Source organism: Lytechinus pictus, chromosome 13 (assembly GCF_037042905.1).
Source record: "Lytechinus pictus isolate F3 Inbred chromosome 13, Lp3.0, whole genome shotgun sequence".
Taxonomy (NCBI): Eukaryota; Metazoa; Echinodermata; class Echinoidea; order Temnopleuroida; family Toxopneustidae; genus Lytechinus; species Lytechinus pictus.
Window position 1 is genome coordinate 6670015 of NC_087257.1, and position 26984 is coordinate 6696998.

At 35.7% G+C, this 26984-nt stretch overlaps 1 pseudogene; it reads right to left on the reverse strand.

The window, feature by feature from the left end:
• Positions 1 to 9039: 9039 nt before the first annotated feature.
• Positions 9040 to 11425, reverse strand: LOC129274452 (uncharacterized; annotated as a pseudogene).
• Between the last annotated feature and the right edge of the window lie 15559 nt (positions 11426 to 26984).

The following is a 26984-nucleotide window of genomic DNA, read 5'->3' on the forward strand; positions in this document are numbered from 1 at the left end:
TCTAATTTGCATAAATTCAAAATGGCGGCTACCGTAAGAATTTTTGATGATTATTGATAGTAGTACAAACATTTTTCTGATCATAGCACTTTCAAAAATTATGATAAAAGCATGAAACTTTTACCAGTGTTATATCTTACCATAGGCTTGATTTTAAAATCAGAATACAAGTCATATTTGACCTCCGCTGACCTCTAGAGGTCAATGACCTTAAGGTCAATTACCTCTAAATATAAGAAAATTGATGCTTTGCATCATTAATACATAATAAATATGGTTATAATGAAAACAAAATGATTCAATATTGACTTTCAAGGTATCTTGATATTTTAGAAAGAATTTGGTGGGTTTTAAGTCTTGACCTTTGACCCTGGAGAGCTGGAAAAGGTCAATGACCTTAACATCTTAGAATATTGACAAGTAGCATCTCTGATTTATGAACAAGCTTCTAGTATAAAAATTGCAATACAATTAATTTGAGCACGATGCATTTCCATGGAGTCACCAAAATGACATACTAAAAGTCCAGAAAAATCCATGTAGTAGAAAGATGTCTAATTTGCATAAATCCAAAATGGCGGCTATCGTAAGAATTTTTGATGGTTATTGATAGTAGTACAACAATGTTCTGATCATAGCACTTTCAAAAATTATGATAAAAGCATGAAACTTTTACCAGTGTTATATCTTACCATAGGCTTGATTTTAAAATCAGAATACAAGTCATATTTGACCTCCGCTGACCTCTAGAGGTCAATGACCTTAAGGTCAATGACCTCTAAATATAAGAAAATTGATGCTTTGCATCATTAATACATAATAAATATGGTTATAATGAAAACAAAATGATTCAATATTGACTTTCAAGGTATCTTTATATTTTAGAAATAATTTGGTGGGTCATAAATCTTGACCTTTGACCTTGGAGAGCTGGAAAAGGTCAATGACCTTAACATCTTAGAATATTTACAAGTAGCATCTCCCATTTATGAACAGGCTTCTAGTGTAAAAATTGCAATTATTTGAGCACGATGTATTTCCATGAAGTTGCCAAAATGACATACTAAAAGTCCAGAAAAATCCATGTCGTGGAAAGACGTCTAATTTGCATAAATCCAAAATGGCGACCATCGTGAAAACTTTTCATGATTATTAGTACAAGCACTGGTCTGATCATAGCACTTTTAAAAATTATTATTGAAGCATTGAACTTTCACTAGTGTTATATCTTACCATATGCTTCATTAAAAAAGTTGGATGCAAGTCCGATTTGACATCCGCTGATCTCTAGAGGTCAAATACCTTAAGGTCAATGACCTTAAAATAAAAAAAAATGATGTTTTGCATCATTAGCTCATGATAAAAATAGTAATAATGAAAACAAAATTATTCAATATTGACTTCCGAGGTATTTTGGTATTTTAGAAAGAATTTGGTGGGTTATAAACTTTGACCTTTGAAAACTGGAGAGCTAGAAAGGGTCAATGGCCTTAACATTTTGGAATATTGACGCTAAGCATATATGATAAACAGGCCTCAATGTGTAAAAATTGCAATACTATTTTTTTCAACACATTGCATCTCCATGAAGTCTCCAAAATGATATACCAAAAGTCCAGAAAATCCAAGTGGTGGAAAAGCGTCTTATTGGCATCAAAAGTGATCCAAAATTATTAATCGTAGTAGTACAAATACTGGTCTGATCATAACACTAAGAATATGATTAAAGCGTAAACTTTCATCACTGTTATATTTTATCATCTAGGTTTCATTTTAAAAATCGGATGCAATTTAGAATTGACCTCTAGAGGCAATGATAATTGAAGTCGGAATATCATAAAAATGTATGTTTTGCATCAAAACAATTCGTTAACTTATAAGGCCCCTTGATAAATAAGAAAATTTGCGAGTATTAAAAGTTGTGACCTTTGACCCTGAAACTTTCAAAGGTCAATTCGTTCAGAATATTAAACTTAACTAGTTTACTATGTGGATATCTTCCATGGGACCAGTCCAATGGAGACTTCACCTGGATATTGAAATTGAAGGAACAAAAAAGGGAAAAGGTAGCACCCTTCGGTGACACCACTCTCTGCCGCCCAGATGTTCATTTAATCATCTCCGATTTCTCGTCATGTCTGCATACGGAAAAGGATAAAATGGCAATATCTTAGATTTCGTCATGTCTACATCCTATGTGAGAGATGATCAGATGGCAAGATCTTGGATCTCGTCATTTTTTTTACATCCTGTGGGAGAGATGATCAGATCTAAGATATTGTCATCTTATCCTTTTCCCTAAGAGTTGTAGACATGACGAGATCCCAGATCTTGTCATCGATCATCTCTCTTACAGGATGTAGACATGACGAGATCCAAGATCTTGCCATCTGATCATCTTTTCTAAAAGATGTAGACATGACTAGATCACAGATCTGGTCATCTCTTCTAAAAGATGTTGACATGATGAGATCCAAGATCTTGTCATCTGATCATCCCTCCCACAGGATGTAGAAATGACAAGATCCAAGATCTTGCCATCTGATCATCTCTCACACAGGATGTAGACATGACGAGATCCGAGATTTCGTCATCTTATCTCTTTTCCTTAAGAGATGTAGACATGACGAGATGATTATATGAACATCTTAAGCTTCCATACTTCGGAATAGCTTATCAGCCTGTTTAACAATGTGCTACACAGTCCTATCTCCCAGAAATGTTGAGGAATTGAGGCTGAAGTAATACCTCAAACCTGGGAAAGATCCAAATGTGCCTAAAAGCTACAGGCCAATCACCCTTTTCTGATATCTCTACAAACTACTTGAGCATCTCATCCTAAAAAAAAATGGTCCCATTATAGAACAACATATCATATTCCTAACCAGGCTGGTTTTTAGCTTTGATAATAATATACAGGCTAGGTTCTCAACCAGACTCAGTTCACTGAGGACTTCCGACTTGATACGGTAACTAACCAACGGGTGTAGAAAAAAAATTTGTTGAATTAGCAGCTGCATCTGATACTGTGGTCTACTCGTACAACTATACAAATCATTGATGACATTCATCTGACCAAAGTCATCAAACTTCTACTAGAAAACAGACATCTCTTTATGGAGCTCAACTTGAAGACCAGCAGGTAAAGAATTCAAAGGAATTGACTCTCTCAGGGTAGTGTTCTTGCTTGAGTCCAGTCTTCAAACCCAAAGACCAAGGTTAGCTTATTTCATCCCCACAATCCTCATGCTTTGAGGAAACTCAAAACAACCTATGGTTTTAATCCCATTCCAGCACTGCGACCATGCAATATATATTGGTGTCAACCTTGATCAGTCACATTTAGAGTGAAGGTGGAAAGTGAGGATCCATAATAACCTTCTCCGGAACTGACAAACTCCTCCACCAATACTCTGCTACAGAATGAGCATGTGCTGTCTTGGACACATCTACCTCTAGACAACACTTGTGGGACTATCACAAACTATCTAAAGCCAAAACAATGTGAAGGGTCTGTATTTCCTGTCAGGTATTGCCCATCTGATATACGCAGACCAGTAGCTATACCACAGAGCTCTCAGCGAAGATATAACGTTCATAAAATCTATGATGCCAAACTAGCTGAAAAAGCCTAAAATCTAGGAAACATATTTTTAATTCTGTCCAACCACTGACAGAGTCACCATTATGCAAGTTATGGGAAGAGAAGTGCAGTGCCAACCAGCATCGTGGTAAGCTGCATCTCCCTTCTAATGAGCAACTACACCAGGTTACAATCTAGATGGGAAAACTTGCAAGTCTCTCGGGAAGAATTTATAGATGATAAGTGCAAAAAATAATTTAGGCATTTCAGATATCATTTCAATACCTCTCAATGCTCTAACCTCAGTCAGGAATGTACTAGCCAAAAAAGACATGGGACCCGTTTCATAAAGAGTTACAAATGTTGTAATGTTGCCATTATGACAACTACCATAGTAACCTTGATTTTGATTGGCTGCTGAACCCTAATGCCATGGTAGTTGCCATAATGGCAAAGTTACTCTTTATGAAATGTGCCCCTAGAGTTACAAACTTACAACTATACATATGATATAGTTTTGTTATTTTAAACAGACCATTTGGGTAAAGATTGCAGATCTCAACATTTTGACTACTGAGGAAAGTGAAAAGTCAATTACCTCAAAACATTGTCATATCAACCAGTGATGCCGAGTACCAATATTTATACATTTAAGGTCAAATTTCTTTAGAGATCCTCAAATTTCAAACACAAATTGATATAACATGATGCTAATCAAGAACTTTGGATGCAAAACATCAATATTTTTAAGTCATTGGCCTTAAGGTCATTGTCCTCAAGAGGTCAGGAGAGGTCAAATCTGAATTGCATTGGAATTTTAAAATGAAGCCTATGGTGAAAGTTAAATGCTTTTATTATTATTTTTTAAGTGGTATGATCAGACCAGTGTTTTTTCCATTATTTGTAAAAATGAAAAATTCTCACGATGGCCCCCATTTTGGATTTATGCAAAAACTAAATATCTTTCCACAACATGGATTTTTCTGGACTCTTAGTATGCCATTTTGGAGACTTCATGGAAATGCATTGTGCTGAAATAAATTGTATTGTATTTTTTTTCACGAGAGGCCTATTTATCATAAACCACTGATGCTTAGTATCAATATTGTAATATGTTAAGGTAATTGACCTTTTCCATTGCTCCAGGGTCAAAGGTCAACATTTATAATACACAAAATTCTTTCCAGAATATCAGGTTACCTTGAAAGTCAATATTGAATGATAATTGTGTGTGCATTATTATTATATTTATCATGAGCTAATGATGCAAAACATTAATTTTCTGATATTTTGAGGTTGTTGACCTTGAGGTCATTGACCTCTAGGATCAGCAGAGGCCAAATCTGACTTGCATCCCAATTTTAAGACAAAGCCTATGGTAAGATATAACACTGGTGAAAGGTAAATGCTTTAATCATAACTTTTCAAAGTGCTATGATCAGACAAGTGTTTGTACTACTATAAGTAAACATTACTTAAAATTCTTGCGATGGCCGCCATTTTGGATTTATGCAAATAAGACGTCTTTCCACTACATGGATTTTAAAAACACTTTTAGTATGAAATTTTGGGGACCTCAAGGAAATGCATTGCAGTACAAACATTATTGTGCAATTTGTTTGAGGTTGACCCCCTAAATCAGTATTTTTTCCTGGACTTTAAAGCTAACAAATTTTTCACAAATTTGGAATGAAATGTGGTTGCGTTTATTTTGATACACACTGTACAGCATGATATAGCCAGCGGGCGTGACTTTGACAGCCCCCTGAGAGGGGTAGGCGTTAATGTACCAGCCTTTTTATGTAGCTGATAAAGAAAAGCCTAATCTTAACTAAGTGGTTAAAAAGCGCAGATAAATGCATACAATCTTTCACTACTGTACTGTACACGTTATACATATTAGTCTACGAAAATGCATACAAAAACGACATTTGTATAATTTGAATATTCAACTGTGATACCTTATAAATTTGTTAAAAAGAATGACACAAATTTAGAATTGCATCCACATGATAATAGTATATCAATAAAGTTTTCTGAAACATTTCAAGGTAAATGCTTAATTTTTCTCAGATTTATGTAAAATCATGTATTTCCAAAATTTTCAATTTTTGGGAAAAAATGACAAAAATTCAGTTTTCTACTAAAAAATCTCAGCCACATTATCTTTTTATCCCCTATAAATAGTACCAAATTGTAGAAAATTTATTTCTCTTTCATATGACACTAATTTTGTGGCAATTACATGTTCATGTCAAAATCTATGTATGAAAATTCAAATTTTCTGAAAATTTGGCGGCCATTTTGGATTTATGCAAATTAGACGTCTTTCCACTACTGGGATTTTTCTGGACTTTTAGTATGTCATTTTGGGGACTTCAGGGAAATGCATTGTGGTAAAAAAAATTCTATTGCAATTTGTTTGCGGTTGACCCCCAAAATCAGTTATTTTTCCTGGACTATAAGTAAGGAAAACAGTTATAAAGGTTTACATGTATAAATAAACGTATTTACAGCAGTATCAATTTAAGAACTAAACAATTTCATGAAATCAAATAAATTCATATATATTTCACACAAAAACATACTAGCAATCAATTGGAAGTCTATAGATAGAGTAACTTAAAGCAAAACATTGTCCCTATAAAGAATCAGTAACATTATAAAAATGAATTCATGGTCTCAATCATGACAATGAGCAATTTGCCAAAATTAATCTTAATAGCTCCCTCTCTCGGTAAAATCCGGTGAATTATCTGCTATATTTCAGTGAACAGCTCCAATCAAGGATTATAACATGTCATGCTAGACATCACTCAAGGAGCAATTTCCTATGTACATGCATCATTATACTTTGTTTTGTCAAAATAGTTTAATATGATATTTGAAATTAAAACGTATAAAGAAACAAGAACTATATATGAAGAGCTCACTTGCAAAAGGGGTTAGGTCAATTTTTCATCAAATTTGATTTATTGGTCTCAATGTATAGATTTTTAGTAGCTCTATAAGATGATACCAAAGAAAAGTTAAAATTCCTATTTAAAAGTGATCAAAAATGGCAAAGAAAAATCACTTATTTTTCAGTTTAGTTGCAAAAGGGATTAGGTCCACACCGAATTTTTTTTGGAAAAGAATATTTAAAAAAATATGAATAAAGGTAGATTTCTTTTACACCCAATTTTATGTTGTCATGGTAGGGAATCTTGAACATTTAGTTTCGCATAAGAATATGCAATATAGGAGAATTAAAAAAAAAATTTCTTGGAGTGGACCTAACCCCTTTTGCAAACAAACTCTTCTAAAGAGCTCATTTGTCAAAAGGGGTTAGATCCATTGTTCATACATTTTATTGTTTTCTGTCTGAAAACCTCTACATTTTTAGTCGCTTTGATGCAAACAAAGAAAATTTGAAATTTACTTGAAAACGTGAAAAAAGTGGCAAAGAAAATTCACCTTTTTAATAAAAATAGATTGGATTCATTTCAGTTTACTTGCAAAAGGGTTTAGGTCCACAATGATAATTTTCAAAAGAATTTATAGAAACAAAATTGAAGACAGGAAGATTTCTTTTATACCCAATTTTATGTTCACATGATAGGGTAGTACATCATGACAATTTAGTTTCTCATAAGAATATTGCAGTAAGTGAGAATAAAAAACATGGTTTTTCTCAGAATGGTCCAAAGTGGACCTAAGCCCTTTTGCAACTAAACCCTTCATATCCTGAAGGCAATGTGCATTTAGATACAGAAAATGAGACCGCTATTCTCAATCAAATTAGAACGAATGAAAGCAATGTATGACATGAAAATAATTTGTGTGTTCTCGTAAGGCCGTCAAGTGTGCACATGTTTAGTCTATATTGTATATACACTTTTACATAATATCCAAACTTTCCACAAAAGAATACGTTTCATTGATGGTAATAAGAGTTTTGTTGTTGTTGATGTTCATATACATTTGTAAGAGTCCAGACAAGAGTAAACTGCAATTCAGAGTAAAAAGCTGTCAAATTTTGAATAGTTTTTTTTATTCCTTCATAAGAGAGAAAAAAACACTTCATGTACATGGAACTATAGGAATAACACTTAATGTAAATTAATCTCAAGTAGCGAAAACTGATTATGTCATCAAAGCTATAATACAAGTGGTACAGTATACATGATACAATGATAATGTTTAATAATAATAAAAGCTGGATTTATATACATGTAGCACTTTTTGCATGAGGGTACAAAGCGCTTTTACCCCGGCCTTAGCTCGAGCTACCATCTCTGGTGCTCAGTGCATGCAAGGAATTAATCCTACTGGGTACCCATTCACCTCACCTGGATCGAGTGCAGCATGGTGGGGATAGATTTATTGCTGAAGGAGTACACGTCATGGCTAGGATTCGAACCCACGACCCTCTGTTTGAAAGGTGAGAGTCAGAACCACTAGACCACGACGCGTCCATAACCCTGGCTTTATACAATATTATTACGTTTACTAGATAGTGCGCATTAAGATCGAAATTGACTATTATCACCGTTCATCCTCTCTCAAATTATTGATCGCAACATCATATGAAAATAATTATGATTTAATACAGTATATGCACGTTCTTTTCAAGGGCTTTAACAGTATACAATATTAGTCTATACACTATACATACAGATATCATTTGCAAGAGGAATGATTTCAAGGACAGTGATTAGATACATAGTATTTGGTGTAAAATCGCAACATATAAAAAACAACATGATTTGTTTAAAATGTTATGCATGCGCTCGTGGCGTAACCACATATTCAGTCTGTATATGTATACGGTGCACATGTGATTTCAAATAATTCGAATGCGCATGGCCGTTTAAGTCTAAACTGGTTCAGTCTTTGGCCTAAATGTGTACATATGTGATTTACAAATTCTAAAAACTGAATTCTACTGATATTGATGAGACATTTATTATTTCGAGATCTATAAAAGTAGGTTTTAAAGGCTAAAATAGTTCCCCTATGTACGCCCCAGCATAAGAGTTAAAACACCTCGTTAAGAAAACAAAATTAAGTGATGAATAAGAACAACAAACTGAACATTCATGTAAAGCAACAAGAACTGACTCATAAATGGTTATGATTATATAAACACTTAATACAGTACGCATGATAAGGATAATGTTTTAACCTGGCTTTATTTATACTGTAATATTATGCAGGACTTATACAAGATATTACATTGAATCAAGAAGGGGGAAATAGGGTACAAAAAAGCTGCCATGTTTGCAATATATATAACAATGTTTACACAAACAACTGAAAGAAAGTAGTTTAGTGTAAAGTATCTTCATAATCATAAACATATACAATGTAAGTGGAAAACGTGATAGGTTTCCAATATTAATAAGTTATGACGCATACCCACAAAAACGTGAAATAAAACAAATGGTGCGTTTTGTCAAAACTTTTTTCAGAATCTGAAATGGGAAACATAAAATGGTGAGATATAGCAACTTTTGCAATATCATTTGTTTGCTCAGTATTATGAATCATCTATTATGGATCTAGAAGATGAATCGCTTTTTGAATATGAGAATATTATCTCCATCACATGCAATCATATTCCCTGATGACGTCATCGTCACTCGAGATACAACAATGTGATTGATTATATTCTCTCTATCCAATGAAGTTGATAAAGGGAAAGATGCTACTCTCCTCTTCTTCATACCACCCTCACTCATCACCTGATCAATCACACATTTCTTTCCCTCATCACCTGATGTCACGACGTAGAGGTCGTCTGTCATACAATCAACCCACAGAGATACGATCAACACACACATTCAGGATGACATCACTGTAGGTGATTTCCCTATGATCACCCTCTCTGTCAATGATGAGCGCTCTGCGATCTCTTGTCAAGGGTAGAGCGATGATGTGACCTGATGACAGCACACCAATCATTCCTATCTTCTCTTTACACGTGATCATGGTGATGGTATTGGTAATCTCATCATTAGCTGGGTTGATGACGTATATCATAGACTGACCCACTTCAGCAGCGATGATCATCCCATCCTGATCGATTGCAACGCGCACCCATGCATCAGTACGCGTCGTGTTTCTTGGTATTGTGACGTCATTGATGTGATTCCACTGTCTGTCATATACACTGATGCACCCAGGTAGGCTGTCTCCTGTACAACCTTTGATGTATCTACCACATACTATCTTGTCATCATTCAGTACTGCACATGGGATTATATATGATGTATCACTACCGTTGATCACTCTCTGTGTGGTTTTACTGTTCAAATCTAACATGTAGGTATGTCCTTCACCAGTCAGTACATCTCTGATCATCACCTTATCATCATCTATACATCCAACAATGCGCGGGTATGTGATTTTATCTCTGACAATGATTGTATCAATGAGCTTCCACTCTCCATCATACCCATCAATACTCTCTCCCAACACCCTTCACAAACCTCACACCTGATACAACACGATTTAGTTCTTTCACCTCACCCTCATTCAGTTGCTTCTTTAGTTCCTCACTAACTGATGCATGCACACGATGTCCATCTATGACAATATTTTTATCGTCTTCAAGAAGTCTGTCCAGTGTCTCTTTTGCTTTCTCTGCTGATTTGGTGTCGTTTTTCAATGATTTCTCAAGCTATCTAATCTTTCTCTCGATCTCTTGAGCGATGTTCTGAATGTCAGCATGAAGATCGCGCTGTTTATTATTTATCGGTTTTCGTCTTTTCTCTGCGTTTGAACGATTTTCTTTATGTAGCTTCTCTCTCTTCTCAGTGTTTTCTTGAATCTTATCCTGGAGCTTTCGAATCTTCTTTTGAAGTTGTTCATTTTCCCCATCAATCTTCTTGTTGATTTCATCAGCATCTTCCTTTTCCCTCGCTCTGTCTCTTTCGATTGCGTTTTCGATTTCGGAATCAACGTCATTCTGAATATTTTGCAGATGTTCGTCTTTGGCTTGTTTGGTCTTATGAATCTCATTCTCATAGACGCGACATTGCTCTGATTTATCAATCGCCCTATTCTTTAGGATGCTGAGATCTTCTCTATTTGTCTTCAGTGCGATCATGATATCCTCTTGAACGCACTGTTTTTGGCGATGATCTATCGATGCACATGAATAACATATTGCTACGTTATGTGTTCTGCAATACAAACGTATTAATTCGTCATGTTCCTTACATAAGAGATTAGGCACACCTCTTCGTACTATTCCGAAGCATTCTTTTTTCAAGGCGCAGTCATGACATAGCTTCTTCTTCTCCTTCACGTAGAAAGTAACATCAGTAATCGATTCACAGTCGGCTTCTTCACAAACAGCGCCCTCTACTACTGAGCTGAATTCAGACGCCATCGTGAAAAAGAATTTAAAGGAAGATAAGGATGTGAGCTGTAAAAAAAAGGAAGAGTGAGGGAGATTGGATGTCGCAAAAAGCAAGAGGCATAATAAATAATACAACATTTTTTTTTTCAGAAAAAACTCCCTTGCAGAAATAAATAGCATGCGAAAGAGAGAAAGCCATGGAAAGAAGGGAAGGGGGGGGGGGGATAGCGGGGTTACTGTTCACTTACATTTAAAGCTCCAAGTACGCGTACCTTCATTTTTACCTCATAGATTATCTTCTGATATTCGTTCTTACAAAAAATGTGACCAAAATCACGCACTCTTTACAATTACAATTATCATTCCATCACATCAAAAACACACAAAAAACACTATCGAGCTAACACAAACGTGATGTTCTTACCTTTGTAAGTCACAGGTTTAGCCAAATTGGTTAAATCTCCGATAGTTGATAATTTGTAGAAACAAAATATCAGTTCAAAGGTACAACTTGTAAGTAAATCTTGCAACAAACATGGAGTCTATTATGATAGTTGTGCCAATGAACTTCTCTAATGACGTGGCATGTAGAATCACTGCACGCTCACAACTGAATCATTTGACATGCTTGAATACAAATTTTGATAAAGTAATGCCATGAGCAAAGAAATGAACGAAAGGCACTGCTGCACTTCATGAATATAATAATAATGAAATGACACTAGATTACAACATGCAAGCAGGGTACGTTGTTTATCAGTAAAGAAGTGTATGAAATATTTTGACGATTTTCTTTAGCAGTAGCCTCACCCCGGGGGGGGGGGGCACTCGACCAAAAAAGTGGTGAGGGTGTGCCGCGGGCGAGACAAAAAAACGGGGGCCTTGGAGCGGGCTTATTGTAAAAAGGAGGGTCCTCGGAACGGGCTTCAGAACTACAAATGTTTGTGAAAACGGGGGTCCTTGGAACGGGTCGCCTGCGAGCGAGTGCGTATGCATCCCTATGGAACGTGCATGCAGCTGGGCTGCGGCACTACTGCCGGGCGCGCTGGGCGCGCTAGCGCAGAGGCGATGGTCAGACAGCGAGCTGCGGTCGCAAAATTGCGACCGGAACGGCATAACGGAAAATATGCGAAGCCCTGGAGCGGATTTGTTTCTTCTTTTTTTCTCGTGAAGAAGAAAATGCGATGCTTTGGAGCGGCTTTCTTTGTTCTTTTTCTCAATAAGACAAAAATGCTATGCCACGGAACGGAAATTTGAGTGTAAAAATGGGGGTCCCCTCCGCGGCACATACCCACTATGCATTATATACTGAGTGCCCCCCCCCCCTCCCGGGAGCCTCACCACCATGCCCATTATGCATGTTTGGTTTGTTGTCTTGTCTGTTTTGATACATTTTTAGACCATCTCTCGTTGGGTCATTCAGCTTATACAATGAGTATAGATTTCTCATGAATACAATCATTAACTGATTACAAAATTTTGAATAATGTTGATACATAACGGCCATAATTATATTAAGTATCATTTTAGTGACAGTGAGGTAAAATGACTGAGTTGACTTGAAATTATATATCCAAACCTACAACATTGTATAAGAAATTAATACAGTATAGTTACTGGCTGAAGGTTAGAACGACATGTACGTATAAGCCTAGTGATTCAACATTTCATTTCATTTAATTTCGTTTATTGTTTTTTGCAACATTTTTCATAACAAAATTCTGGACAAGAAAATACATATCTGAAACTTGACATCAAGATAATGAACAATTGTTTTGTATATAATCCTCAAACATATCCTACATAAATGAAAATCATTAAGTGATATTTTCTGTCACTCAATAAATAGGATGGTTGCATGGGTCGTCACAAAAGCAAAGCTTGAAAACGTAACAACCCTGGAATATAGCCAAAATAATTAATATCTATTGTCATTAAACGTGCATGTGCATGAGGGACTGGGGGGATGCTTGGTCTTTAGCATGGAATTTTAGAAAATAACACGTTTTGTTGTTTGATTTTAATTTATACATGTTCTAGATAAAAGTCAATGTCTAAATAAAATAATGATAACAATGGTAATGATTTTCTTTTTTTAATTTGTTAGGTATTGGTTTAATTGCATTTCTTATATAGTTCGTTTAAAGGAATAAAATGATCTTGTCAGCTTGAGTGAATCTGGCAATGCATTCCAAATATCAGGTCCATGATGTCTTAGTGTTTTATGTGCAAATAGTGTCCTGGGATTGTTTAAGTGAATATTATTGCATGTTCTTGTTGGATATGAATGTAAATTGTTATTATATGAAAATAAATCCGTGAATACCGGAGGAAGCATGTCGTAATTATATTTATACATAAACAGTGCTATTTGTAAAGTATTAATATCATTTATATATATTTTCAGACGATAAAAAAAGAGGGTCTGTATGTGAAAGATATGCAAATTTTGAACAAATTCTAACCGCTTTCTTTTGCAATAAAAGTATATGATTAAGCCTTGTTTTGCAGCTATTCCCCTACTACTACTACTATTACTACTTCTACTAATTCTACTACTTCTACTACTACTACTACTACTAGTAGTAGTAGATGTAGAAAATAAAGAGAAGACAATTGATATACAAGGATATACATGTATATGATAGTAGATGATCGTGGCACCTCAAACGGTTAAATGGTTTACTAATCACACCAAGGAAGTAATAATTACTGTATCAAGCTTATAATATGTAGCAAAATTATTCAAATTGAAATAAGAGATTCATGCAGCAATGGGGGGGGGGGGGATTGGTCTTGATCCTGCTATGCCTCTAAAGAGAAGGGGGTGGATCCATCATTAAGTTAAGAAATTAGATAGCTATCAAATCATTATAACATCTAAGTATCCGTCTATCGCTTTTTGAAAGGGTCAATAATTTGAATCTCATAACTCGGGTATCACAAGTGTCGGGAAGAGCCGGGGTGTAGTGGTTCTGACTCTCGCCTTGAAAACAGAGGGTCGTGTGTTCGAATCCCACCGTGGTCTAGTGTCCTAAGGCAAGGCGTTAATCCACACTTTGCCAATCTCGACCCAGATGCTATCATGATTATTATTAGGGGGCCATTACATCCTTGTCCAATCGTTAGAATTTGAATTTGGAATCGTTTCATTTATCGGGCCCTCTCATTGTGATGTTTATCATTTTTCTAAAGAAAAAAAAAAGAACTCTCCAGCCTTTGTCCGAATGAAAAATGCTAATTAGTCTTGTCTCAATTAAAGTAGTGCTAATTACCAACTACATGAATTCTTCGATTCATTCTGTTCATTGATATTCTTAATATTATATTAACATAATTGTAGGTGCCATTGTATCCTTGTCCAATCGTTAGAATTTGAATTTGATATCGTTTCTATTATCGGGCCCTCTTACGGTGTTTTTTTTATAAGAAAAGAACTCTCAAGCCTCTTGTCCAAAAACATAGGCTTATTGGTCTTGTCTCAATAGAAATAGTGCTTGATACCAAATACATCAATTACTTAGTTCATTCTGTTCATTGATTTAATAGTAGCAAGATGAAATTCTCAATATTTCATTAATGGGATATTAACGCGGTATACAGAGTGACACTTTAACGATCAAACAACAAATAGGTCTTGGATCTTGCTTCAAGCCTAGCACTAGTTACAAAATCATGTCAACTGTGTGTCAAGGCACGCAATGGATTAGTCCAAGGTACTATGCTAGGCTCATAATTCAGACCAATTTAATCCTTCTGAACCCCCCCCCCCCAAAAAAAAAAAAAAAAAAAAAAAAAAAAAAACATACACACAAACATGAGATTGCGCCTGACGATAGATGTTATGTGACTACACCATGTACACGTTAGTCATTTGGCTGCTGTGGCAGCAACAACTGATCCCCAATGAATAATGTTCTTGAGAAAAGGACACGATTTGGTATATTTTGGATTGGGGGTGTATTCGGAAGGCCTCTTTTAATCTTAATTACATGTAAAAAAAAATCAGGTATTATACAACCCAGCTTTCTCTCATCCATTCCTCTTTTTTCTTCCATTGACTCTCCTATTTCTGATCATTAGCTCAGACTGCCCATGAATGTATTTTATAACAATGTATAAATCTGAAATAATTTTTTTTTTTCAAAATAACATCACACATGATCGAACGCGATAAATTGAACTGGCAAACGTTGCCTTATTATGTTGATACCACGAATGACAAAGTGCATTTTGTTAAATTCATTTTGGTATATTTGAACCCAGGGGGCCACTTACAATGACGAGTGGATACCAGGCGCGACCAAAGTAACACGTAAAAAGAATCTCGTTCTCAAAATTGGGCACGTCACGTATGCAAGAAACATGATAAGGGTGTCAAAAGCACTAAAATTTTAAAAAAAGGGGTATACGTTTCGCTAAGCAAGCTACGTCAAATGGGAAGGGTAAAAAACGAGACTAAAATTCTTTATAAAGAAAGTTCTTTGTGCCCCAACACTACAACGGTGTTTAGAGTCCGATTTGAGCGAGGTGTGGGAGATGTGACGGTACGAAACCCAATGTAAGTAAAGGTAAAGCCGATGTCCGTGACAAAATAATATTGCTGTACGTGTTAAGGGGGTCAATTCAGGGAATACTTGTTAAGGGTATCGTTTTGTTTTCAATACTTTTAAAGGGAAGGATTTCATACGCCAAAACTTGTTAAGGGGGGACATTTTCAGAAAATGGAAAATACCTGTGGAGGGTGCTTTTTGGAATCTCGCGGTCGCGCCTAGTACCCACTCGTCAATGGAAGTGCACCGCGGGATTTTAACACAAAAACAGTCATGTGTGTCTCTTTATGTCGGTGCAGAAGGGGGGGGGGTGATGATTATCGATGCTAAACCTTTCTATCTTTCGAGACAGAGAAAACCGACCCCGAAATTGCATTGGCGTCTTGAAGTAAAAAAAAAAAAAGATGGATCAAAATCGAAATTTGTTACATTTCAGAGAGAAGATACTGATTACGGTTTTTCAACATGCATATACATAAAAATGCATAAATAAATAGTAGCCCACTTATACGCTATTAAACTTCTCTCCTCACTAACCCCCCCCCCCCTCTCTCCTTTACACACACGCCTACCCACCCACACACGTATTCACTCACACCCAATCGTGCATGCGCACAACTCCAGCACACCTGACATTTTATCACTCTCTATCGTCATCTTGCAATAATGCAATTGCTTTCATACTTTAAAGATAGGGTGTCTTCGTATTATTGTCATGGGAATTGTAATGAAAATCCACCTATCTCACTTCCGACATCATTCTTTCCCACGCTATCTCTCTCTTCACGGATCTCTCTCCCCCTCTCTTTCTCTCTCAATTATCCTCTTTCAATCATTTATTATCTAGGACTTATAATTCAATGAATGCATTTCTCGCTTTCTAGTTCCCTCCCCTCTTCTCTCAGTCACCTCGACCTCCCATCTCTCCCACCCTCTCTCTCTCTCTCTCTCATCGTCTCTTAAATCATTCACAGTATTTTTACTCTTGAAATCACGATATTGTGCGGCTTCTATTGTGAAAGATAAATGCTTTTATTGAAACATGAAAATCATCTAGCATGAAGAGAATAGATACCCTGGAATATGTGATCTAATTTTTCTTATACAAACATTACTCACGTCACAGACTACCATATTCAGGTTAGACTTTGTCACAATACAATATGAAGAATCATGGGGTTTTACCTTGCTTTTCCCAAATGTGTACTTGTTTGGGGTTTCCGCTACTGTTTACGAAATTCATGAAAGCAAAAAAAAAAAGCAATGGATTTCGCTATCATTTTAGCACATAATCAAGTTGCAAGGCGTTGCATACTTCAATGTGTTATCACTAGTCCGTATAAATAACCATTCTGGGCCGAGTTATTATTTAGCCAATTGAGCACTTTGTGTAATGTCGAGTTTGGCCATTCACATATCGTCTTATATATCCACTTGATCTAACAGCATTTATGGCATATCATTATATGAATTAATTATGGATCACATTTCCATTATGTAAGTACAACAGATAATAGACTTAATTAAAGCGATACCCAATTTGGGCATTAGACCAGATGACATTTAAGACCAAGGGATGGTCGTACCAAACTAATACTAGACCACATTGATGGTAGACCAAGTGGGTTAGATGATGATCGGATAATAAAAATACGCCAACTTCACTACAACCCCCCTCTCATGTCTCTCTCCCCTTTCTGCTTGTCACATTCTCTCACTATCCCCCCTCTCTCTTTCTATATATCTGTCTGGTGTTCCTTCTCTGTCTCTGAATGTTCATTTGCCATCTCCCCTCTCCCTATTTTACTTTCTTTCTGTCTCATTCCTTGAATAAATTCGTCCGATTCTTCATCTCTCCCTCTCTGTCTCCCCTCTCCTCTCCCCTCTATTTTGTTTCATGTGTCTTTATTTCTGTCTCTCCCTCTCTCCCCCTGTTTCCCTTCTTTTTTTGTCTCTTTCACTGCTTGTGTCTTTGTTTTCCCGTCTCTCTCCCCCTCTCGTTGCCCCTCTCTGCAAGTCTCTCTTCTTGCTGATTATTATTGGTCACATATTAACTCCTGAAATAATTAGTCTTACATGATTCCTTGAGGAGCGATGAAATTTATTAAAGCGGAAACCCAAGCATGGCAATGATGGACACCCATTTTCATTTTATTTATTGTTTATTTTCAGGTCAAGCCCACCCCAAAATAATGATTTAAATCACTAGAGAAAAGTCAAGCAAGCACAACGCTAACAAATGTTATCAAAATAGAATTTAACAAGATGTTATGACATGTTACAGTTTTGCTTAGTTATCCCCAAACAGTCATATGCTTAATACCTCGGTCACATTTGCTCTACGGCGGCCGTACGGCGAGTCGAAAACAGCCGTTTTAACATTTTTTGTACCAGCTATACATAGTTTGTTTGAATAAAACGGCTGTTTTCGACTCGCCGTACGGCCGCCGTAGAGCAAATGTGACCGAGGTATCACTCAGTGATATGCAAATGAGAGAGTCAATGATATCCCTCACTCACTTTTTTCTTTATCTTATACAATAGTAAATGTTTACAGATTTGACAACAATAACAAGCTTGGACGAAATTGACTTGTTTGGTTTTTCTCATTTTACGTAAATCTACTTTTTTGTTAGGGTTAACGCTAACAAATGTTATCAAAATAGAATTTAAAAAGATGTGATGACATGTTACAGTTTTGCTCAGTTATCCCCAAACAGTCATATGCTTAATACCTCGGTCACATTTGCTCTACGGCGGCCGTACGGCGAGTCGAAAACAGCCGTTTTAACATTTTTTGTACCAGCTATACATAGTTTGTTTGAATAAAACGGCTGTTTTCGACTCGCCGTACGGCCGCCGTAGAGCAAATGTGACCGAGGTATCACTCAGTGATATGCAAATGAGAGAGTCAATGATATCCCTCACTCACTTTTTTCTTTATCTTATACAATATTAAATGTTGACAGATTTGACAATAATAACAAGCTTGGACGAAATTGACTTGTTTGGTTTTTCTCATTTTACGTAAATCTACTTTTTTGTTAGGGTTAACGCTAACAAATGTTATCAAAATAGAATTTAAAAAGATGTGATGACATGTTACAGTTTTGCTCAGTTATCCCCAAACAGTCATATGCTTAATACCTCGGTCACATTTGCTCTACGGCGGCCGTACGGCGAGTCGAAAACAGCCGTTTTAACATTTTTTGTACCAGCTATACATAGTTTGTTTGAATAAAACGGCTGTTTTCGACTCGCCGTACGGCCGCCGTAGAGCAAATGTGACCGAGGTATCACTCAGTGATATGCAAATGAGAGAGTCAATGATATCCCTCACTCACTTTTTTCTTTATCTTATACAATATTAAATGTTGACAGATTTGACAATAATAACTAGCTTGGACGAAATTGACTTGTTTGGTTTTTCTCATTTTACGTAAATCTACTTTTTTGTTAGGGTTAACGCTAACAAATGTTATCAAAATAGAATTTAAAAAGATGTTATGACATGTTACAGTTTTGCTCAGTTATCCCCAAACAGTCATATGCTTAATACCTCGGTCACATTTGCTCTACGGCGGCCGTACGGCGAGTCGAAAACAGCCGTTTTAACATTTTTTGTACCAGCTATACATAGTTTGTTTGAATAAAACGGCTGTTTTCGACTCGCCGTACGGCCGCCGTAGAGCAAATGTGACCGAGGTATCACTCAGTGATATGCAAATGAGAGAATCAATGATATCCCTCACTCACTTTTTTCTTTGTCTTATACAATATTAAATGTTTACAGATTTGACAACAATAACAAGCTTGGACGAAATTGACTTGTTTGGTTTTTCTCATTTTACGTAAATCTACTTTTTTGGTAGGGTTAACTTTTCCTTTAAGCAGATTTAGATATTAAAATCATCTAGAATAAAGTATATGAAAAAAAATACATTTAAAACAGCCCAAACAAAAACGAAAGAAGATCGGATAATACGTTCAAAAAACCTTTTTTTCCAACCTTCACTAATATTTTAACTTTATTTTATTAGAAAATCTTTGAAAGCAGATTAAAAATATGTTAAAATGATGTAGTGTGAAGAATATGCTAATGATCAATAACTCGGTTACCTTCCGGTTAATAGTAAATATAATGTATGAAAATAATAATGTAAAAAGGTGTTTGGATTTGTCTTTAAAAAAATTTTATTTTTACTATCGCTAACATCCCAAATTTATTTAGAAAATATCCTTTGGTAAAACAAATATACAGACTTGTATTAAAATGATCTAGTGTAACGAATATGCAAATATTTTGCTAACTCATGGTTAATAGTAGAATATAATACATGAAACCAATAAAAATGATCTCAGAAAGCGTTTACAACCCCTTTTGCAGACTAATGCACTAACATCCTACTTTTATTTCATGCTCCGAATAATTAATACAAAATCGTTTCAGTTAGTATGAAACATGAAACGAATTTAATCGATTATAAACGAAACTTTCCAGGACCCTATGTGATTACATATATGATCATCATATTCACAGTAATAAATAATTTTCTTAGTATATATTTCATACATATTTCAAAATTTAAATTTCATGCGCAATATGTTATACTGTCATGTTTTGGTGATTCAGCCTTACAGGTTCTTATAACCTTAATGAAAAGACACGCAATTGATTTTGTATCTACTTAAATTTGATGTTTCTTTGTATTTTTATCTTATTTGCAAAATTGAATTGAATTTGAATGTATTATAAAACAAAATATTCTTGTCAAGTGAATGAAGTTAATGGATTCAAATAGAAATTCAGTTAGACAAGATAAAGAGTCTGTAAAGCATTATCCGTGTAAAGTATCAAATAATACATATACAGACTTCGTGTTAAAAAAAGATTAAACCAGCAATCCACAGATGTTCTTTTATACTATGACATAATCACCTATGAATGTAGTGAGTTATAGAGTAAATAGTAAAGTAAAGCGTTATCCTTGTAAAGTACCAAATAATACATATCTCAAAAAAGGTTTCCATGTTTTTTTTTTAGATTTAGATATTCAAATGATGAAGCTGTAGTATATACAAATGATCTTATATAACTTTTTGTTAATAGTAAAATATGATACATGAAAACAACAAAAGATGATTGGATAAATCATCTAAAAACATAACAACTATCGCAAACATCCAAAATTACCAATTAAGTTTTGATCATCTTTCCAATATCAAGTTCATTTATGTTCTTTAGATGAAAAGATGTAGTCAAAACAATCTTGAATGAACAAAGAATTGATAGAAATAACTTCAGTACGCATGAAAAATGAAAGAAATATAACAGATTTTAGATCTTTAGGTGATTATAAATACACAATTTTCTCCGTCCGTGTCATTCATACATAATTGAACATAGTCAGGGGCCTTAGCAAAATTTTGGGGACCGAATTTACAAAAGCGCCATTTTTTGCATGTGGGTCCCTGGTATCAAAAGCATTAATTCTAGATAGGGTGCCTCGAAATCGGTGAAGGGCACCCTATTTTAAAATGCTAATTTATGCAAATTTTATTCCAAAAACTCATAATTCACCATATCTCACTAAAAATAATTTTCAAATGCCCAATTTTTGTGTATTTGGGTCTCCTTTTGCTAAATATTCAACAGCAGGTCGATTTTCATAAATTTGGTGAGTATGAATCAATTCTTAAGGTTAATTTATGCAAATTTTATGCAAATTATATGTAAAAACACATATTTTATCATATCTCGACATATAGAATTGTCAAATTCACAATTATTTTTCCACATGTGTAACTGGTACCAAAAGAATTAATTCTTGATAGGATACCTCGATATCAATGACTGGAATCCAATTTCATAGTGCTAATTTATGCAAAATTATGCAAAATCACACTATTCACCGTAAATTACTGTATATGTATAGTACAGACCTAAACTTTTCTAGAAGCCTATTTTTTTTGGGGGGGGGGGTGGGATTTGGGATTTATTTTGATGGGGCATCAAATCTAGAGTGATTTCTGTACAGTTCCAGAATAAGAATCAATTTTCAATGTTTATTATTGCAAATTTATGCAAAATTTATGCACATACAGGATGTGTAAAACACATCAACTATCATATTTCGAGGTTTTAAACCGAGGGACGAGCGCAACACTATGCATATGAGACACTGTTACACAATTCATTCATTATGGTGACTTTCCATGCGAACAGAGGACGGTATCATGTTTAAAATGCAAATTTATGCAAATTATAAATCCTGTGCATACCCTTTCACAATAAAAAAAACCCAAATCATATGGAAAAGATAAACCAGTATTTTATCTTTTTTTATCAAAGCAATTAAAAAGGTTAGATTTCTTTCCCAAGTAGAGTTTTCTCCTGTCAGAGAGAGGAGTGTATATGGATGGTTCTCATGTTAGTAAAAGCTGTCCATGTCTGCCCCTCTGGCAACTATGTACATCTTTAGAACAAGGACACATCAGATTTGAGCAAAGAGACCTGATCCTTTTTCTTATTCTGTCGTCCCTTGGTTGACGGTGACCTGAATAATTTCAGTGATTTGTTTTCTTTATTGGCTTATGAATTGATCTCTATCACTAAAACTAGAGTAACACCAAAACCAAATTCTCCCAATCAATCTCAGACCGAATCAGAGTCGAATCGGTCTGGAATAGGTCCCGAATCAGAGCACTATTGACTTCCCAAAATAATTGTTCAAATGCCTCCCCAAACTCAACCGAATTCCATCCGAATACATCCCGAATGTGGCTCGAAAAAAATTTGTCGTGGCTACATTTGGGAGTATTTTGGAGGATATTAGGCTGGTTTTAAACATTTCAAGACAAGCAGAATCCCTCCACGAATGTTCCCGAATGTTTTCGTATATAGGGAGGGAGAACAGAATAGTCCCGGATCCTTCCGAATTGATTCCGGGAGCTCCCCGAAAAGGAGATAAATAAGTACTGATTTTAGGCCATTTTGGGCAGAATTGGTCCGAATTTGTTCTGGAGAATATGGTTTTGGTGTAACCCTTGCTTAAAGCTAGGGTTAGAACGGAACCGAATCAGCTGCGAATCCATCCATATACGTATTTGGGTGGTTTCAGGAATATTCTGTTTTGCCTTCGTAAATGCGAGAAAATTCGGGAACATTCGCTTAGGAATTCAGCTCATTTTGAAATGTTCAAAACCAGCCGAATACCCCCCAGAATACTCCCGAATATGACCACAACAAATTTCATTCGGGCCACATTTGGGATCTATTCGGGTGACATTCGGTTGGATTAGGGGAGGAATTTGAAGTTTTCTGGGCAGATTCGGACCTATAATTTGTATTATTCTGGACATAACTGTAATCAGATATATCGGGTCACATTCGGCTGGATTCTGGACATGCTTGGGTCGATTCTTGCCACTATTCGTGTTGGCATTCTGCTTTTTGGGGATGGCCAAAATTGATTTGGTCAGTTCTTGGCGATTCTGCGCTGAATCGGGACATATTCCGGACCCATTTTTGTTCATTTGGGGGAACTCCCCTAATCCATCTGAATCAGGCCATAATCGGGAAGAATCAGTCCAACTTTATGAGGGAGAATTCGGTTCTCGTGTAACCCTGGTTGAAGTATATCTCGATTAGACTCGTTGTTTGCTGCTTGAATTATATCTTGGTCTACAATCCCTCCTAACTGTGAAGCTGCAGATTTGGATATTTACTGAAAATCATTACTTCACATCCCAACAAATTAATTACAATATAGGATAGGTCTCTAACTGCAAGGAGATAGTAATAATGTACAGATTTATAGAATATGCCCAAGATGTGATTATTACACAACTTGAAAGAGATTTTTGGACACCATTTTGTTTCCCAAAGACTGAAAATTTGTTTAACTGTGATTCATATATACTTTATAGCTATTGAGAAAATAAGACTTTAACTGATATTACATGGCTATATGTCTCCGTATAAATAGCCTTTGGTGTGGGGTGTCTCCAAAGTTTTGAATTTTCCTGTCAATATATTGCTGGTAAAATTGAAGCTTTTGAGCTGATAGAGGTACTTCAAAAGTTTTGCCCCTTTTTCACTGTTAGTATCCATTGGAATGGGACTAATTTATACATATGAAATAATTGCTAATGTACATAAATTACCATATTTTGCATGAAGACGGGATATTCAATAGCACGTTTGGTCGGGAAAATTAAAGCTATCGATCTGATAGAGATTTTCTTTAAGTTTGGTTTCTTTTTATTCCTTTTTACTAATTTTTACTATTCATGCATAAATTAAATGCTAATTTACATAAATTAACATATTTTTGCATGAAGACACAATTTTCAATATCATGTTTGATAAGGAAATTTAAAGCTATTGACCTGAAAGAGACTTTCCTAAAGTTTGGTATCTTTTTTATTAACTTTTATTAATTAATTCCTATTGGGATATGGCTTCATGCATAAATTACTGCTAATTTACATAAATTAGCATATTTTTGCATGAAGATGCAATTTTCAACACCATGTTCTGTGGGAAAAAATGAAGCTATTGACCTAATAGTGACATATGGAAAGTTTGGTGCTTTTGTAAACTCTGTCCCCAAAACGTCAAATTATGGGCCTAAGGCCCCTGACTGTTATAGTATTGAAATAAACGTATTTACATCAGCCTACCACAAACATTGAACTGATCATGTTTTTTAAGCGAATGAATCAATCTTTATATACCTAAATGTGTTGATATAATAACCGACCAGCAATCAACGACACATTTCTGTTAATGCTATGCAGACATAATAATATTAATGTTTACTCAGTATATAATGCGTGGTGGGTATGTGCCACCGAGGGGACCCACCATTTTTACACTCAAATTTCCGTTCCAGGGCATAGCGTTTTGTTTTTTTTATTATTTTTTTTATCTTATTGAGTTAGAGAACGAAGAAAGCCACTCCAAACCTTAGCATTTTTATCGTATTGAGAAAAAAAGAAGAAAGAAATCCGCTCCAAAGCATCACATATTTTTCGTTACGCCGTTCCGGTTGCATTGATCCGCTACAATGTGCTGCAATTTTGGTGAAAAAAAACGGCCGCAGAGCGTTGTCCGACCTCGCCTTTGCGCGAGCGCACCCGGCGCCGTGCCGTCGGGCTAGCTGCATGCACGTAAGCCCGTTCCATAGGGATGCACACGCAGGCGACCCGTTCTAAGGACCCCCGTTTTAACAAACATTTGTAGTTCCGAAACCCTCCTTGCTAAAATAAGCCCGCTCCAAGGCCCCTTGTTTTTGTCTCGCGCGGTACATACCTGTCACTTTTTTGGTCGAGTACCCCCCTCCCCCCCGGGGACTCAATAGTCCGGCAGCCCAGGAGATCTATTTAACCGAAAGCCGGACAAGCAAATGACCCCGTAGCTGGTTGGCATGGACCCTGAAGTTTACAAAAATGCATTGCTGCCGGGTTTTATCCGTGGTCTTCCCGCCGAAATTACGCAATCTATGACGTCACTACAAAATGGCCCTATTTCTCAATTTTTTAGACATTCTACACATAGCATGAAGTCAAGGAAAAATATATCAATTAAACCATGCTTGTTTTGTATGAAACTTTCAAAATATATTGTTCAAGGGGTGCAAAAAGAGACCTGCCAAATTTCACGAACAGGAATTAATGTTTACATATGCAAATTACGTCATGAAATTGGCATATCATTAGTTTGGGAGATTTCTTGCTTAAAAAATTGTGGAAAATCGATTTAGAAATTTATTTTCTTTTTTAGTGTTCTTTCTTTGAAATATTTCCTGTCAAGCATAATATCGTTCTCTTCATCTATATCTATACTTTTAGAAAATATATGTCAGTAATTGAAAATGACATTATCGACTGTTATTTCAGCCCCCTTTTCAATATGGTGCGTACATAGAAATCGTGCCGTTTTTGGCCCATTTCACCATATTGCTGAGGTGTGCGAACGATATGCCTACTTTATTGATGTTTTGTGCATTTTACATGATATGAAATCTTCCAAACAGCATATTTTCATCTTCATTTTGCCTCTGCTAATAAAGAAATGATTTCAGCAAAGATTGATTGCCCACTAGGCAGTCTCTAGGCTACGTTTTCAGCCTAGTTTTCAACGACGAACCTATACCATGTATGACTGCATTATTGTAGTCGAGTCGGAAATAAGTTTAGGGACTTGCCTTTTTTTTACAAGCCCTGCTATTCTTCAGATAACTTTATCTTCAATATTTGTTATGAAATGTTATAGAACTGAATGTATTATTTTGAGTATTCTGTATTATTTTGAGTATATATTATTTTGAACATGTATTTACACTGTACTTATTGGATTATATAATTTGTTTGAACGGAAATAAATAAATATTATCTAATCTAATCTAATCTAATAGGGGTTCCTGTGCACCATCAAATTATATTTTTAATCAACGTTTTTGTATTGCTTGAAGTGCCTAGTTAATGAATCTTGATGTTCCCTTTGTAAAATCGTGTCCCATGGGGTTCAAAAGTGATATCTTTGGCGGCCCTCTTGGATTTGTTTTAATGAAAATCAATTACTTTCATATTTTTGGCACAAAGTCTGACAATAGAACAATCTTAAATGAATACGCATTTCACTATGATTTGGATAGTAGAAATCGATTGAATCGTTTTCTGGATAGTCCGGTTAATATATTTTGAAAAAAAAATCATCCAAAAATTTGGTCCATGTGCATTGAAATCTATCTGTTTTATCTTGCATCGTCTTTGTTGATGTGCCTAACACGCAGAAATGCATGTAACGTTCGTAGCGATAAAAAGGTATATATTACTTGCATGAGGGTAAAAAGCGTTTTCTACACAAAGCAACTTTTATAATGATGAAACCTCTTTAAAAAGTTAGAGGTTCGAGGCATTGCTCTGCATAAATCATTTTGCATGCAATTGCTTTCGAACACCTTAGAGCATAGTCCCACAAGAGCCTGTAGGAGGTGCCCCACCCTTATCTGTAGCTTGACTATTAAGATATCGTGCTTTTCGGAGCCCCCAATGTGGCAAATGTTGTTTTGGGTATGTATTTCTTTCCTTTAAATCACTCAGAGACAACATAGTAGGCTTTTCTCTATCAGCTTCATATAAAGAAGTTAGGGCATAGCAAAGCCTTCCCCCCTCAGAGGGCTGCCAAATCACCAAATCCCCTTTTCGTATTTTTCCAATTTTTCGGAAAATTCGCCAATTTGGAGAACCATTGAGGCAAAAGGTGTTTCTGCTTTGCAGTAAATCTACTTTTATTGCTTTGTAACCACATGGAGATGACAAAGTAGGATCTTCTTCAGGGGCTGCCGAACTCTCCCCATCTTTTTTGCCTATGTCCCCTCTTTATTGGAAAAAATGCAGTGTTTAAGCCCCCATTCAGGCAAAAGGGCATTCCTGCTATATAGTAAAGCTAGCTTTGAATTGGAAACCACTTGGAAATGAAATAATTTTTTTT